The sequence below is a fragment of the Bos grunniens genome, chromosome 4 (assembly GCF_055505025.1).
Source record: "Bos grunniens cultivar Pamir isolate PY7600 chromosome 4, Bosgru_T2T1.0, whole genome shotgun sequence".
Lineage (NCBI taxonomy): Eukaryota > Metazoa > Chordata > Mammalia > Artiodactyla > Bovidae > Bos > Bos grunniens.
Genome location: NC_141168.1, coordinates 22,441,121 through 22,454,795, shown reverse-complemented (window position 1 = coordinate 22,454,795; position 13,675 = coordinate 22,441,121).

The following is a 13,675-nucleotide window of genomic DNA, read 5'->3' as shown; positions in this document are numbered from 1 at the left end:
GGGTGGCCGAGAGGAGCTACCCCACGTCCAAGGTCACGGGCGATGGCCGGGAGGAGCTACCCCATGCCCCCAAGGCCGAGGCCAGGGGCGGTGGCCGGGAGGAGCAACCCCACGCCAGAGACCAGGGGTGGCAGCTGGGAGGACCAACCGCATGTCCAAGTAGCGGTGGCTGCGTGGGCGCAGGAGGGCCTAGAAGAGCTATCCCACGTTGAAGGTCAGGAAGGGCGGCAGTGAGGAGATACCCCTTTTCCAAGGTAAGGAGCAGCAGCTGCGCTTTGCTGGAGCAGCCGTGAAGAGATACCCCACGCCCAAGGTAAGAGAAACCCAAGTAAGATGGTAGGTGTTGCAAGAGGGCATCAGAGGGCAGACACACTGAAACCATACTCACAGAAAACTAGTCAATCTAATCACACTAGGACCACAGCCTTGTCTAACTCAATGAAATTAAGTCATGCCCATGGGGCAACCCAAGATGGGTGGGTCATGGTTGAGATATCTGACAGAATGTGGTCCACTGGAGAAGGGAATGGCAAACCACTTCAGTATTCTTGCCTTGAGAACCCCATGAACAGTATGAAAAGCCAAATGATAGGATACTGAAAGAGGAACTCCCCAGGTCAGTAGGTGCCCAATATGCTACTGGAGATCAGGGGAGAAATAACTGCAGAAAGAATGAAGGGATGGAGCCAAAGCAAAAACAATACCCAGCTGTGGATGTGACTGGTGATAGAAGCAAGGTCCAATGCTGTAAAGAGCAGTATTGCATAGGAACCTGGAATGTCAGGTCCATGAATCAAGGCAAATTGGAAGTGGTCAAACAAGACTGAATATCGACATTCTAGGAATCAGTGAACTAAAATGGACTGGAATGGGTGAATTTAGCTCAGATGACCATTATATATACTACTGCAGGCAGGAATCCCTCAAAAGAAATGGAGTAACCATCATTATCAACAAAAGAGTCCAAAATGCAGTACTTGGATGCAATCTCAAAAATGACAGAATGATCTCTGTTTGTTTCCAAGGCAAACCATTCAGTATCATAGTAATCCAAGTCTATGCCCCAACCAGTAACGCTGAAGAAGCTGAAGTTGAACAGTTCTATGAAGACCTACAAGAACTTTTAGAATGAATATCCAAAAAAGATGTCCTTTTCATTATAGGGGACTGGAATGCAAAAGTAGGAAGTCAAGAAACATCTGGAGTAACAGGCAAATTTGGCCTTGGAATGCGGAATGAAGCAGGGCAAAGGCTAATAGAGTTTTGCCAAGAAAATGCACTGGTCATAACAAACACCCTCTTCCAGCAAAACAAGAGAAGACTCTATACATGGACATCACCAGATGGTCAACACCGAAATCAGATTGATTATATTCTTTGCAGCCAAAGATGGAGAAGCTCTATACAGTCAGCAAAAACAAGACTGGGAGCTGACTGTGGCTCAGATCATGAACTACTTATTGCAAACTTCAGACTTAAATTGAAGAAAGTAGGGAAAACCACTAGACCATTCAGGTATGACCTAAATCAAATCCCTTATGATTATACAGTGGAAGTGAGAAATAGATTTAAGGGCCTAGATCTGATAGACAGAGTGCCTGATGAACTATGGACTGAGGTTCATGACATTGTGCAGGAGACAGGGATCAAGACCATCCTCAAGAAAAAGAAATGCAAAAAAGCAAAATGGCTGTCTGGGGAGGCCTTACAAATAGCTGTGAAAAGAAGAGAAGCGAAAAGCAAAGAGGAAAGGAAAGATATACCCATCTGAATGCAGAGTTCCAAAGAATAGCAAGAAGAGATAAGAAAGCCTTTCTCAGCGATCAATGCAAAGAAATAGAGGGAAACAACAGAATGGGAAAGACTAGAGATCTCTACAAGAAAATTAGAGATACCAAGGGAACATTTCATGCAAAGATGGGATCGATAAAGGACAGAAATGGTATGGACCTAACAGAAGCAGAAGATATTAAGAAGAGGTGGCAAGAATACACAGAAGAACTGGACAAAAAAGATCTTCACGACCCAGATAATCACGATGGTGTGATCACTGACCTAGAGCCAGACATCCTGGAATGTGAAGTCAAGTGGACCTTAGAAAGCATCACTACGAACAAAGCTAGTGGAGGTGATGGAATTCCAGTTGAGCTATTTCATATCCTGAAAGATGATGCTGTGAAAGTGCTGCACTCAATATGCCAGCAAATTTGGAAAACTCAGCAGTGGCCACAGGACTGAAAACGGTCAGTTTTCATTCCAATCCCAAAGAAAGGCAATGCCAAAGAATGCTCAAACTACCACACAATTGCACTCATCTCACACGCTAGTAAAGTAATGCTCAAAATTCTACAAGCCAGGCTTCAGCAATATGTGAACTTACTGATGTTCAAGCTGGTTTTAGAAAAGGCAGAGGAACCAGAGATCAAATTGCCAACATCTGCTGGATCACTGAAAAAGCAAGAGAGTTCCAGAAAAGCATCTATTTCTGCTTTATTGACTATGCCAAAGCCTTTGACTGTGTGGATCACAATAAACTGTGGAAAATTCTAAAAGAGATGGAAATACCAGACCACCTTATCTGCCTCTTGAGAAATTTATATGCAGGTCAGGAAGCAACAGTTAGAACCGGACATGGAACAACAGACTGGTTCCAAATAGGAAAAGAAGTATGTCAAGGCTGTATATTGTCACCCTGTTTATTTAACTTATATGCAGAGTACATCATGAAAAACGCTGGACTAGAAGAAACACAAGCTTGAATCAAGATTGCCAGGATAAATATCAATAACCTCAGATATGCAGATGAACACCACCCTTATGGCAGAAAGTGAAGAGGAACTAAAAAGCCTCTTGATGAAAGTGAAAGTGGAGAGTGAAAAAGTTGGCTTAAAGCTCAACATTCAGAAAACGAAGACCATGGCATCCGGTCCTATCACTTCATGGGAAATAGATGGGGAAACAGTGGAAACAGTGTCAGACTTTATTTTGGGGGGCTCCAAAATCACTGCAGATGGTGACTGCAGCCATGAAATTAAAAGACGTTTACTCCTTGGAAGGAAAGTTATGACCAACCTAGATAGCATATTCAAAAGCAGAGACATTACTTTGCCAACAAAGGTTCGTCTAGTCAAGGCTATGGTTTTTCCTGTGGTCATGTATGAATGTGAGAGTTGGACTGTGAAGAAGGCTGAGCACCAAAGTATTGATGCTTTTGAACTGTGGTGTTGGAGAAGACTCTAGAGAGTCCCTTGGACTGCAAGGAGATCCAACCAGTCCATTCTGAAGGAGATCAGCCCTGGGATTTCTTTGGAAGGAATGATGCTAAAGCTGAAACTCCAGTACTTTGGCCACCTCATGAGAAGAGTTGACTCATTAGAAAAGACTCTGATGCTGGGAAGGATTAGGGGCAGGAGAAGGGGACGACAGAGGATGAAATGGCTGGATGGCATCACTGACTCGATGGACGTGAGTCTGAGTGAACTCCGGGAGTTGGTGATGGACAGGGAGGCCTGGCGTGCTGCGATTCATGGGGTCACAAAGAGTCGGACACAACTGAGTGACTGAACTGAACTGATAGTCAGTCCCATCTTGTAAAGCATTAATGTTCCATGCTTGAAGAGACAATCTTGTTTCTTAATTAATCCTCAAAGGATTGGAAAGATTTTAAAAAGTAATAGTGTCTTTTCAACAAATGATGTTGGGAAAATTGGACGTCCATATGCAAAAGAATGAAGCCAGACCCTTGCTTAATTCAGTTCAGTTCAGTCACTCAGTCGTGTCCGCCTCTTTGTGACCCCATGAACCGCAGCACCCCAGGCCTCCCTGTCCATCGCCAACTCCCGGAGTCCACCCAAACCCATGTCCATCGAGTCGGTGATGCCATCCAACCATCTCATCCTCTGTCGTCCTCTTCTCCTCCTGCCTTCAATCTTTCCCAACATCAGGGTCTTTTCAAATGAGTCAGCTCTTCGCATCATGTGGCCAAAGTATTGGAGTTTCAGCTTCAACACCAGTCCTTCCAATGAACACCCAGGACTGATCTCCTTTAGGATGGACTATTTGGTTCTCCTTGCAGTCCAAGGGACTCTCAAGAGTCTTCTCCAACACCACAGTTCAAAGGAATCAATTCTTCAGCGCTCAGCTTTCTTCACAGTCCAGCTCTCATATCCATACATGACCACTGGAAAAACCATAGCCTTGACTAGACAGACCTTTGGTGACAAAGTAATGTCTCTGCTTTTTAATATGCTGTCTACTTTGCCAACAAAAGTTCGTCTAGTCAAGGCTATGGTTTTTCCTGTGGTCATGTATGGATGTGAGAGTTGGACTGTGAAGAAGGCTGAGTGCCAAAGTATTGATGCTTTTGAACTGTGGTGTTGGAGAAGACTCTTGAGAGTCCCTTGGACTGCAAGGAGATCCAACCAGTCCATTCTGAAGGAGATCAGCCCTGGGATTTCTTTGAAAGGAATGATGCTAAAGCTGAAATTCCAGTACTTTGGCCACCTCATGCGAAGAGTTGACTCATTGGAAAAGACTCTGATGCTGGGAGGGATTGGGGGCAGGAGAAGAAGGGGACAACAGAGGATGAGATGGCTAGATGGCATCACTGACTCAATGGACGTGAGTTTCAGTGAACTCCGGGAGTTGGTGATGGACAGGGAGGCCTGGCGTGCTGCGATTCATGGGGTCGCAAAGAGTCGGACACGACTGAGCGACTGATCTGATCTGATCTGAGGTTGGTCATGACTTTCCTGCCAAGGAGTAAGCGTCTTTTAATTTCATGGCTGCAGTCACCATCTGCAGTGATTTTGGAGCCCAGAAAAATAAAATCTGACACTGTTTCTACATCTATTTGCTATGAAGTGATGGGACCAGATGCCACGATCTTCGTTTTCTGAATGTTGAGCTTTAAGCCAACTTTTTCACTCTCCTTTCTGCCATAAGAGTTGTGTCATCTGCATATCTGAGGTTACTGATATTTCTCCCAGAAATCTTCATTCCAGCTTGTGCTTCTTCCAACCCAGCGTTTCTCATGATGTACTCTGCATAGAAGTTAAATAAGCAAGGTGACAATATACAGCCTTGACGTACTCCTTTTCCTATTTGGAACCAGTCTGTTTTTCCATGTCCAATTCTAACTGTTGCTTCCTGACCTGCATACAGGTTTCTCAAGAGGCAGGCCAGGTGGTCTGGTATTCCCATCTCTTTCAGAATTTTCCACAGTTTATTGTAATCCACACAGTCAAAGGCTTTGGCATAGTCAATAAAGCAGAAATAGATGTTTTTCTGGAACGCTCTTCCTTTTTCCATGATCCAGCAGATGTTGGCAATTTGGTCTCTGGTTCCTCTGCCTTTTCTAAAACCAGTTTGAACATCTGGAAGTTCACGGTTCACGTATTGCTGAAGCCTGGCTTGGAGAATTTTGAGCATTACTTTACTAGCGTGTGAGATGAGTGCAATTGTGCAGTAGTTTGAGCATTCTTTGGCATTGCCTTTCTTTGGGACTGGAATGAAAACTGACCTTTTCCAGTCCTGTGGCCACTGCTGAGTTTTCCAAATTTGCTGGCATATTGAGTGCAGCACTTTCACAGCATCATCTTTCAGGATTTGAAATAGCTCAACTGGAATTCCATCACCTCCACTAGCTCTGCTCATAGTGATGCTTCCTAAGGCCCACTTGACTTCACATTCCAGAATGTCTGGCTCTAGATGAGTGATCACACCATCATGATTATCTGGGTCTTAAAGATCTTTTTTGTAGAGTTCTTCTATGTATTCTTGCCACCTTTTCCTAATATCTTTTGTTTCTTTTAGGAAGCATTTCTGTCCCTTATGGAGCCCATCTTTGCATGAAATGTTCCCTTGGTATCTCTAATTTTCTTGACGAGATCTCCAGTCTTTCCCATTCTATTGTTTTCCTCTATTTCTTTGCATTGATCACTGAAGAAGGCTTTCTCATCTCTCTTGCTATTCTTTGGAATTCGGCATTCAAATGGGAATATCTTTCCTTTTCTCCTTTTGCTTTTCACTTTCTTTTCTTCTCACAGCTATTTGTAAGGCCTCCTCAGACAGCCATTTTGCTTTTTTGCATTTCTTTTTCTTGAGGATGGTCTTGATTCCTGTTTCCTGTACAATGTCAGGAACCTCCAACGGTAGTTCATCAGGCACTCTATCTTGCTTAATACCGTATATAAAAATTAACTCAAAATGAATCAAAGACCAAATCATAAGAGCTAAAACTATAAAACTATTAGAAGAAAACAAAGGACAAAATCTTTATGACATTGGATTTGGCAGTGATTTCTCAGATAAGACACCAAAAGCACAGATAACAGAAGGAAAAATAGGTAAATTGGGCGAAATCAAAGTCATAAACTGTGCATCAAAGGATGTAATCAACAGTTGAAAATGCAGCGCTTAGAATGAGAGAAGATATTTGCAAAGCATATATCTGATGAAAGATTAGTATCCGGAATATATGATGAACTCCTACAAAGCAACAACAGAAATAGAAGCAATCTGATTTTAAGATTGGCAGAGGACTTGAATAGATATTTCTCAGAAAAAGACATACAAATGAATAATAATCACATGAAAAGATGCTCAACGTCACTAATCATTAGAGAAATGCAAACCAAAACCTAAGGAGATACAACTTCACACCAGTTAGGGTGACTATTATCAAACAAAAATAAACAAAAACCTAGAAAATAGCAAGTGTTGGTGAGGATGTGAAGAAATTGGAAAATGTGTGCTCTGTTGGTGGGAATGTAAAATGTGCAGCTGCCATGGAAAACAGCATGGCAGTTAATTAAAAAGTTTAAGACAGAATTAGCTTATGATCCAGCAATTTCACTTCTGGGTATACACCCCAAAGAATCTGTGGCAGGGTCTCTGTACACCCATGTTCATAGCAGCATTATTCACAATAGACAAAATGTGGGAGCAACCCAAGTGTCCCCTGACAGATTAATAGATGCAAAATATGGTGTATGCACACTGTGAAATATGCTTCAGCCTTAAAGAGGAAGAAAATTTTGGTACATGCTACAACGTGGATAATCCTTCAGGACATTATGCTATGTGAAATAAGTCACTAAAAGACATACACTATATGATTGTACTTAATATGATATTCGTAGACCAGTCAAATTCATAGAGACAGAAGGTAGAATGGTGATTTCCAGGGGCGGAGGTAAGGGGCAGATTGGTAAGGGGGGTTATTGTTTGATGGGTATAGTTCCAGTTTTGCACAAGGTAAAGAATTATGAGGGTGAATGATTGCTTGACAGTGTTAATATACTTAATGCTACAGAATGGTACACTTAAAAATGATTATGATGGTGAATTTTATGCTTTGTTTATTTTACTACAGTTTTTGAAAAGGCATTGTGTATAAACAGCAGCTCAGTACCTAAATAGTTAAAATCAAATTTCTCCAAGATGATTTTTACGCAAAAGAATTTTCATAAAAGCCACAAATCTCTTTCTGAATGAATTCACAATCAAGATGGACTCTTCAGTAACTGGACTTGGTCAGGAACAAAAATCAAAACAGGACAGAGTGAGAGCTGCTTGAGGGAACCTCAATAATTAATGAACTTTGAAAAATGCCTGAAGCCTCCATTTATTTGTCATGAAAATACTATGCATATTCAGAGCTGTTTGTATCTGCAAGGCTCTTTACAAAGCAGATAAATAATTCAAACATAAATTTGCTCACCTGGATACCTAATGGCAGTGAGATGCCAAAGGTCAGAATCCTGACCTATTCTTCTGATGCTTACTGATTTCTATTTTTTTCCAGAAAAGTATGTTGCCAGCATCCTGTGACTCACTTAAAAGGCCTTGTGGCATGACTCAAGGTATGGTTTCTCTTTACCATATTCTTTCTACTTTTGAATATAGACTGTCTCATTTGAAGGGGAAAGTATTTGAAAGCTATCCCTTACCTACTTATACTTTTTCATGCAAGTGTGGCTTTATTATTGTTTTTGTTATCATTTCTATGTACAGCCTAGACTTTTTAATACTCTCAGTGGTTTGAGTCATCACAGACCTTAAGGAAAGCCAGAGTGCTCCCCAGACCAGTGGGGCATGAAATGGAGGCTGATGTTCAAGCCCACTTGGCTGGACAGGGTGGATGGTACTATGATAGTAAAGGACGTGACTTCTTCTTTTTCACAGACTCCAAAGGACTTTCTTTCCATGCCTTACTTAGAAACCACCCATAAGAATCACCTTCTGTGATGGTTAATTTTATATGTCAACTTGACTGGGCCATGGGGTGCCCAAGACATTTAGTCAAATGTTATTCTGGGTGCATTTGGGAAAGTGTTTCTGGTTGAGATGAACATCTGAATCAGTAGACTGGATACAGCACATGGCCTTCCCTAAGGTGGGTGAGCCTCAGTCAATCAAAGACCTGAACAGAACAGAAACTGTATAAGAGGGAACTTAAGCTTGCGATCGTGAAGAGCTGGACAAGCTGACCAACTGAGCACCCAGTGCTTGTCTGACTGTTGAGCTGGGACATCTGTCTTCTTCTGCTCTTGAGCTGAAATTGATACCATCAGCTCTTCTGAGTATCCAGCTTGCCAATTTCAGATCTTGGGACTTCAAATCCTCTATAATCATGTGAGGCAATTAATATGGTTTTGTTTCTCTGGAGAATCCTGGCTAATATATCTACCTTGTTGGAAAGATCTGTAGTTTCTCTTTTGGGCTTTATAAAGCAAAGATTTGGGTTTAAAAAAAAATTACTTACTTACTTATTGTCTGCACTAGGTCTTCATTGCTGCAGGCAGGCTTTCTCTAGTTGGGGCGAATGGGTGCTACTCTTCATTGCAGTGCGAAGGCTTATCCTTACTGTGGCTTCTCTTGTTCTGGAGCATGGGCTCCAGGTACAAGAGCTTCAGTATTTGTGGCCTGTGGGTTTAGTTGCCCTGCTGCATGTAGAATCTTCCCAGACCAGGGATCGAACATGTGTACCTTGCATTAGCAGGCGGATTCTTTACCATTGTACCACCAGGGAAGTACAAATATTTGTTTTTGATGGAAGATAGTACTGACAGTAGCAAAGGCCAATATGAAAATAATCACCTGAATGAGGGTCAGAAGATAGAGATTCTATATTCAATCTATTACTAGCCAGTTGGGTGAGACTGTAGGCAATTCATGCACTATATGTTAACTTTTGCTGCCTTCCAAGCCATCCCAGACATTAGTGGCTTGACACAACCGTGTATTTAGTTCATGATTCTTCAAGTTGACTGAGAGTTCTTCTGGTCTGATTTCTGCTGAGTTCCCTCAGGCATCTTGGATCAGTTGGTAGGTCTGCTGCTGGTACTGGGTAATCAAGGCTGGCTTCATTTGCATGGCTGGCAATGGGAGGAGCTGACCAAGGCCCCAGAGAACTAGGTCATTGTCTCTATCTAGCAGGCTGGCCCTGGCTTCTTCACAGGGTGATCACATTATCCCAAAGCCCTAGCACTTTCAAGTCTCTACTGGTGCACCATTTGCTACTGTTCATTGGCCAAAGAGAGCTCTACTGGCCACACCCAGACTCTAGGGGTAGAGAAGGAGGCTCCACCTCTTGATGAAAGTGAAAATGAAATCGCTAAGTCATGTCTGACTCTTTGCGACCCTGTGGACTGTGTAGCCCACCAGGCTCCTCTCTCCATGGGATTCTCCAGGCAAGAATACTAGAATGGGTTGCCATTTCCTTCTCCAGGGGAGTCTTCCCGTCCCAGGGATGGAACCCAGGTCTCCTGCATTGCAGGCAGACACTTTCATCTCTGAGCCACCAGGGAAGCCTCTTGATGGGAGGGGCTAAAGTCACATAGCAAAGGGTGTGTACAAGGATGAGAACTGGTGGCGGTATTTACAGTCTACCACACTGAGTCAGTCAATTTCACATTCATTTAATTCTCTCTGTAATCCGGGGAGGCAGGCATGAGGACTGGCTTGGATTAGCCAGGTCATTCCCTGGCGGCTCAGAGGTTAAAGCGTCTGCCTCCAGTGCTGGAGACCTGGGTTCGATCCCTGGGTTGGGAAGATCCCCTGGAGAAGGAAATGGTAACCCACTCCAGTGTTCTTACCTGGAGAATCCCATGGACTAGGCTACAGTCCACGGGGTCACAAAGAGTCGGACATGACTGAGCGACTTCACTTCACTTCAACTCTGAAGCAGTCTTGTTAGACCCTTTGAATGCAGATTTGTGTCTTTATTTTTTTTGGCAGTTCTGAGACAGGCATCCTGCTAACTTCTTGGGCTGTACCCAGTGTTGTTGGGACACACAACTAACACAGCACACAGGACCTTTTGTGGGCTCTGTGGGCAGGCTTAGTTGCCCCAGGACATGTGGGATCTTAGTTCCCCAACCAGGGATCGAACCTGTGTCCCCTGCATTGGAAAGGGGGTTATTAACCACTGGACTACCAAGGAAGTCCTGGCATCCTGCTATTTTAATTCCAGTCACTCATCTGCACAGTTGTGATTTCACTTGAAAGGAATAAAGTGGAAACTGCGTTCAGTATTCTCACTGAAAAAACAAGCTTTTGTGGAGTCAATGTTTATAAAGCATTTACTCTGGGCAAGGTGCTTTTTTGCAAAGAAAGGAAGGGCCCTCAGTGGAGAGAGGTAACTAGGAAGTTTGGCCATTAGGTGTAGATGTAAATTATGTAAAGTGCCCAAAATATACAGTACATTAGAGACCAACAGAATCTCCTATTAATCTCATGGGAAAGCATTATCTAAGTGAAAAAGCCTTTGTCCTTAATTATAAGGTTTCTGCCTTCCCCCCATGGCTGTCAGAATCTCTCACCAGGCCCATCTTTTCTCTCCCTCTTTTAAAGTCTCATCTCCTTGGTTCAGCTAAGACATTTTGACATGTGAGGAAATTTCATCCACTTCTTCACTCATGCCCTGTTTCTCCCAGAAAGGCAGCATACTCTTCATTCTTGCCAACTTCTTGTGAGCAGGTTTCATTTCAAAATCAGTGACTTCTCAGAGACTTCCTAAAATATCCAGGCGAACTTTTCTGCCTCTACTTATGCCACTTCCCATTTGGGGACTGTCCAACACCTCTTCCTATGTATCTCTTTCCTTCTTGAAGCTCTAACTCAACTCTTACCTTATCTATGAAGCTTCTGAGCATCCCTGTCTTGAGACACAGATTTTATCCCAGTGGACAACTCCCATGCACCTGCTGGGTGGGGGGCCCAGCTTTATCTGCCTCAAGGAGTGAGTCCCTTGTGCCAAGCCTGGTAAAGGGAAAGTGGTGGTCATGTCGCCTCCGACTCAGTGCCTGCCTGAGGGCCTGAAACATGAACTAGAAATCATTCAGGTAGGGCTTACCTTCTCCTGTGAGCTTTTTTTTTTTTTTTTAACTTTTTATTTTGTTCTGGAGTACAGCCGATTCACAGCATTGTGTAGTTTCTGGTGGAGAGCACAGGGACTCTGCAATGCATATACATGTTTCTCGTGTACTTCTGATTCATTTAGAAAATTTCTATATCCTACTGTCCCTACCATAACACAAATCTCTTAATTAAAGAGACCCGAACTTTAGCTTTTATATCTCCAGCACTTGAAACAGACCCCTCTTACATAAATTGTGTGACTAATTGCTGATAATAATGATCTGGGTGTTTCCTGTCCTTTGCATCAAAGCCTGCATGATTTGCTTTTTCCCAATCTCCACCATTGCAGACTTGCTCTTAACTAGATGAAGTATGTTGTGCTTTTGGAAGTGCATGGCTATGGTGGGAATTCTTGCACAGTTCATTCACCTGACTTCTGTTTGCTCTTCCTTCTGTTTTTATTATTTAGTGCCACTGGGATGCTTTGGTTATTAAACCTCATGTCTCTAAAAAGCACTTTCCTTTCTATCCCTTATGTGATGATTTCTTCTTGAATTCCTTCTGGTCTTCTTTGATCTTTTGAATGGCCTTGCATAACATCCTCTCATCCTCGTATCTTTCCCCAGAAGATTCCATATAGTCCCTCTCTGGTCATCATTTGTAACATTTTAATAATTTTGATCTTAAGTGGTTGTGACTTCCCTGATGAAATCCATCTTTTGCTCCGTAAAGATAATCTCAAAAATTGAATAGTCCTTATCTAGTCCTCTGTTCAGGTTTTATTCAAGATCTGATGCTTGCAAATCCTTTGCAAACAATTCTTCCTTGGCTTGATTTTTCTGCCTTTGTCTAAGAACTTTTACAATTACCTCTTCCTAGACTGCGGTTTTTGTCTCTGATCTCAACACGAGTATCTGATTCAGGGTATCTATTAGTGGGACAGCCCCCAAAATGCTTTTGATATTTGCTTAGAACAGGTGTTATTTGGCTCAATCAAGTCCTACCTGGATTTTATCAGGCTCTATGAGCCCAATTCATTACTACCTTCATAACTTTAAGACAGCTGATTTCTGCAAAGATGACAGCGTTTCTCATTTATACTGTCTTTCCCCAACATTTTTGATAATCCTTGTGAGGCTCAACATGTCTGACAATTTTAAGGATCCTTCCACCCAATATTGGATCAAGGTGGCCCCAGGTGATGCTCTCATGACTCCTATATTTTCCCTTCTTAGCCTTTATGGCAGTTGAAACAAATGATTATTCATATAATTATCTGCCTAATGGCTATAGACCCACTAAGCTGTTATTAGATAATAAACTCCCTTCCCTATGAATAATCATCCCTTATTCATAGAATGAATAACAAAACATAAAAGGATATGACATTAATGCATCAAGTTTAAGATTCTCCCCTGTCTTAGTCAGTTTGTGCTACTGTAACAAGAATATACGGACTAGTTTATAGACAACAGAACTTTACTTGCCACACAGTTCTAGAGTTTGGAAGTCCAAGGTCAAGATGCCAGGTGCAGGTTCTGGTGAAAACCTCCTTCCAGGTTGCAAGAAGCCACCTTCTCCTAGTAGCCTCACCTGGTGGAAGGCTCTCTGGCCTCATCTTATCCCATTGATGAGGACTTTGTTCTCTTGACCCCATCATCTCCAAGAGGCCTCACCTCCTCATACCATCACATTGGGGATTGGAGTTCAACATATGACTTTTAGGGGAAGGGAACCCAAAAATGTCCATAATGTTGCCCATAAAGTTTTACTAAAGCAATTGAGTGAAGTACAATGTTTTGACTAAGGATGTGGACTGGGACACCAGACTCCCTCCATTTGAGTTCTATAGAACTTTGCCACTGGGTGATAAACTGGGTTGAATACTTTACAGAACCTTTCTATGCTTATCTTTCCTCATCTGTAGTATGGGGATAATATCAATCTCTACCTTGTAGGATCCTCTGGGGGATAAAATGAGTTAATATATGTAAAGTATTTATAAGGGTGCCAAGCACATAGTTATTATTCATAAACATTAGTTGTGGTTCTATTTTTGTTGTCATTATTATATCAGTGGTGCCTTCTACAGTCTATCTGTTCTCCCCATTTCAGGATATTCTGTGAAAATTTAAGTGTTCTGTCAAAAACACCATGAGTTCAAGGTGCTGCCATCTCAAACATACCTAAGAAGCACTATTAAACTTGTTTTTCCTCTCATAAAATTGGGGTGGGGCATACATTTTTTGCTTTGCCGAAGGTCAACACACCTGGGGAGATCCTCTTCCCAAATGAAGGAAACAAGAGGTTG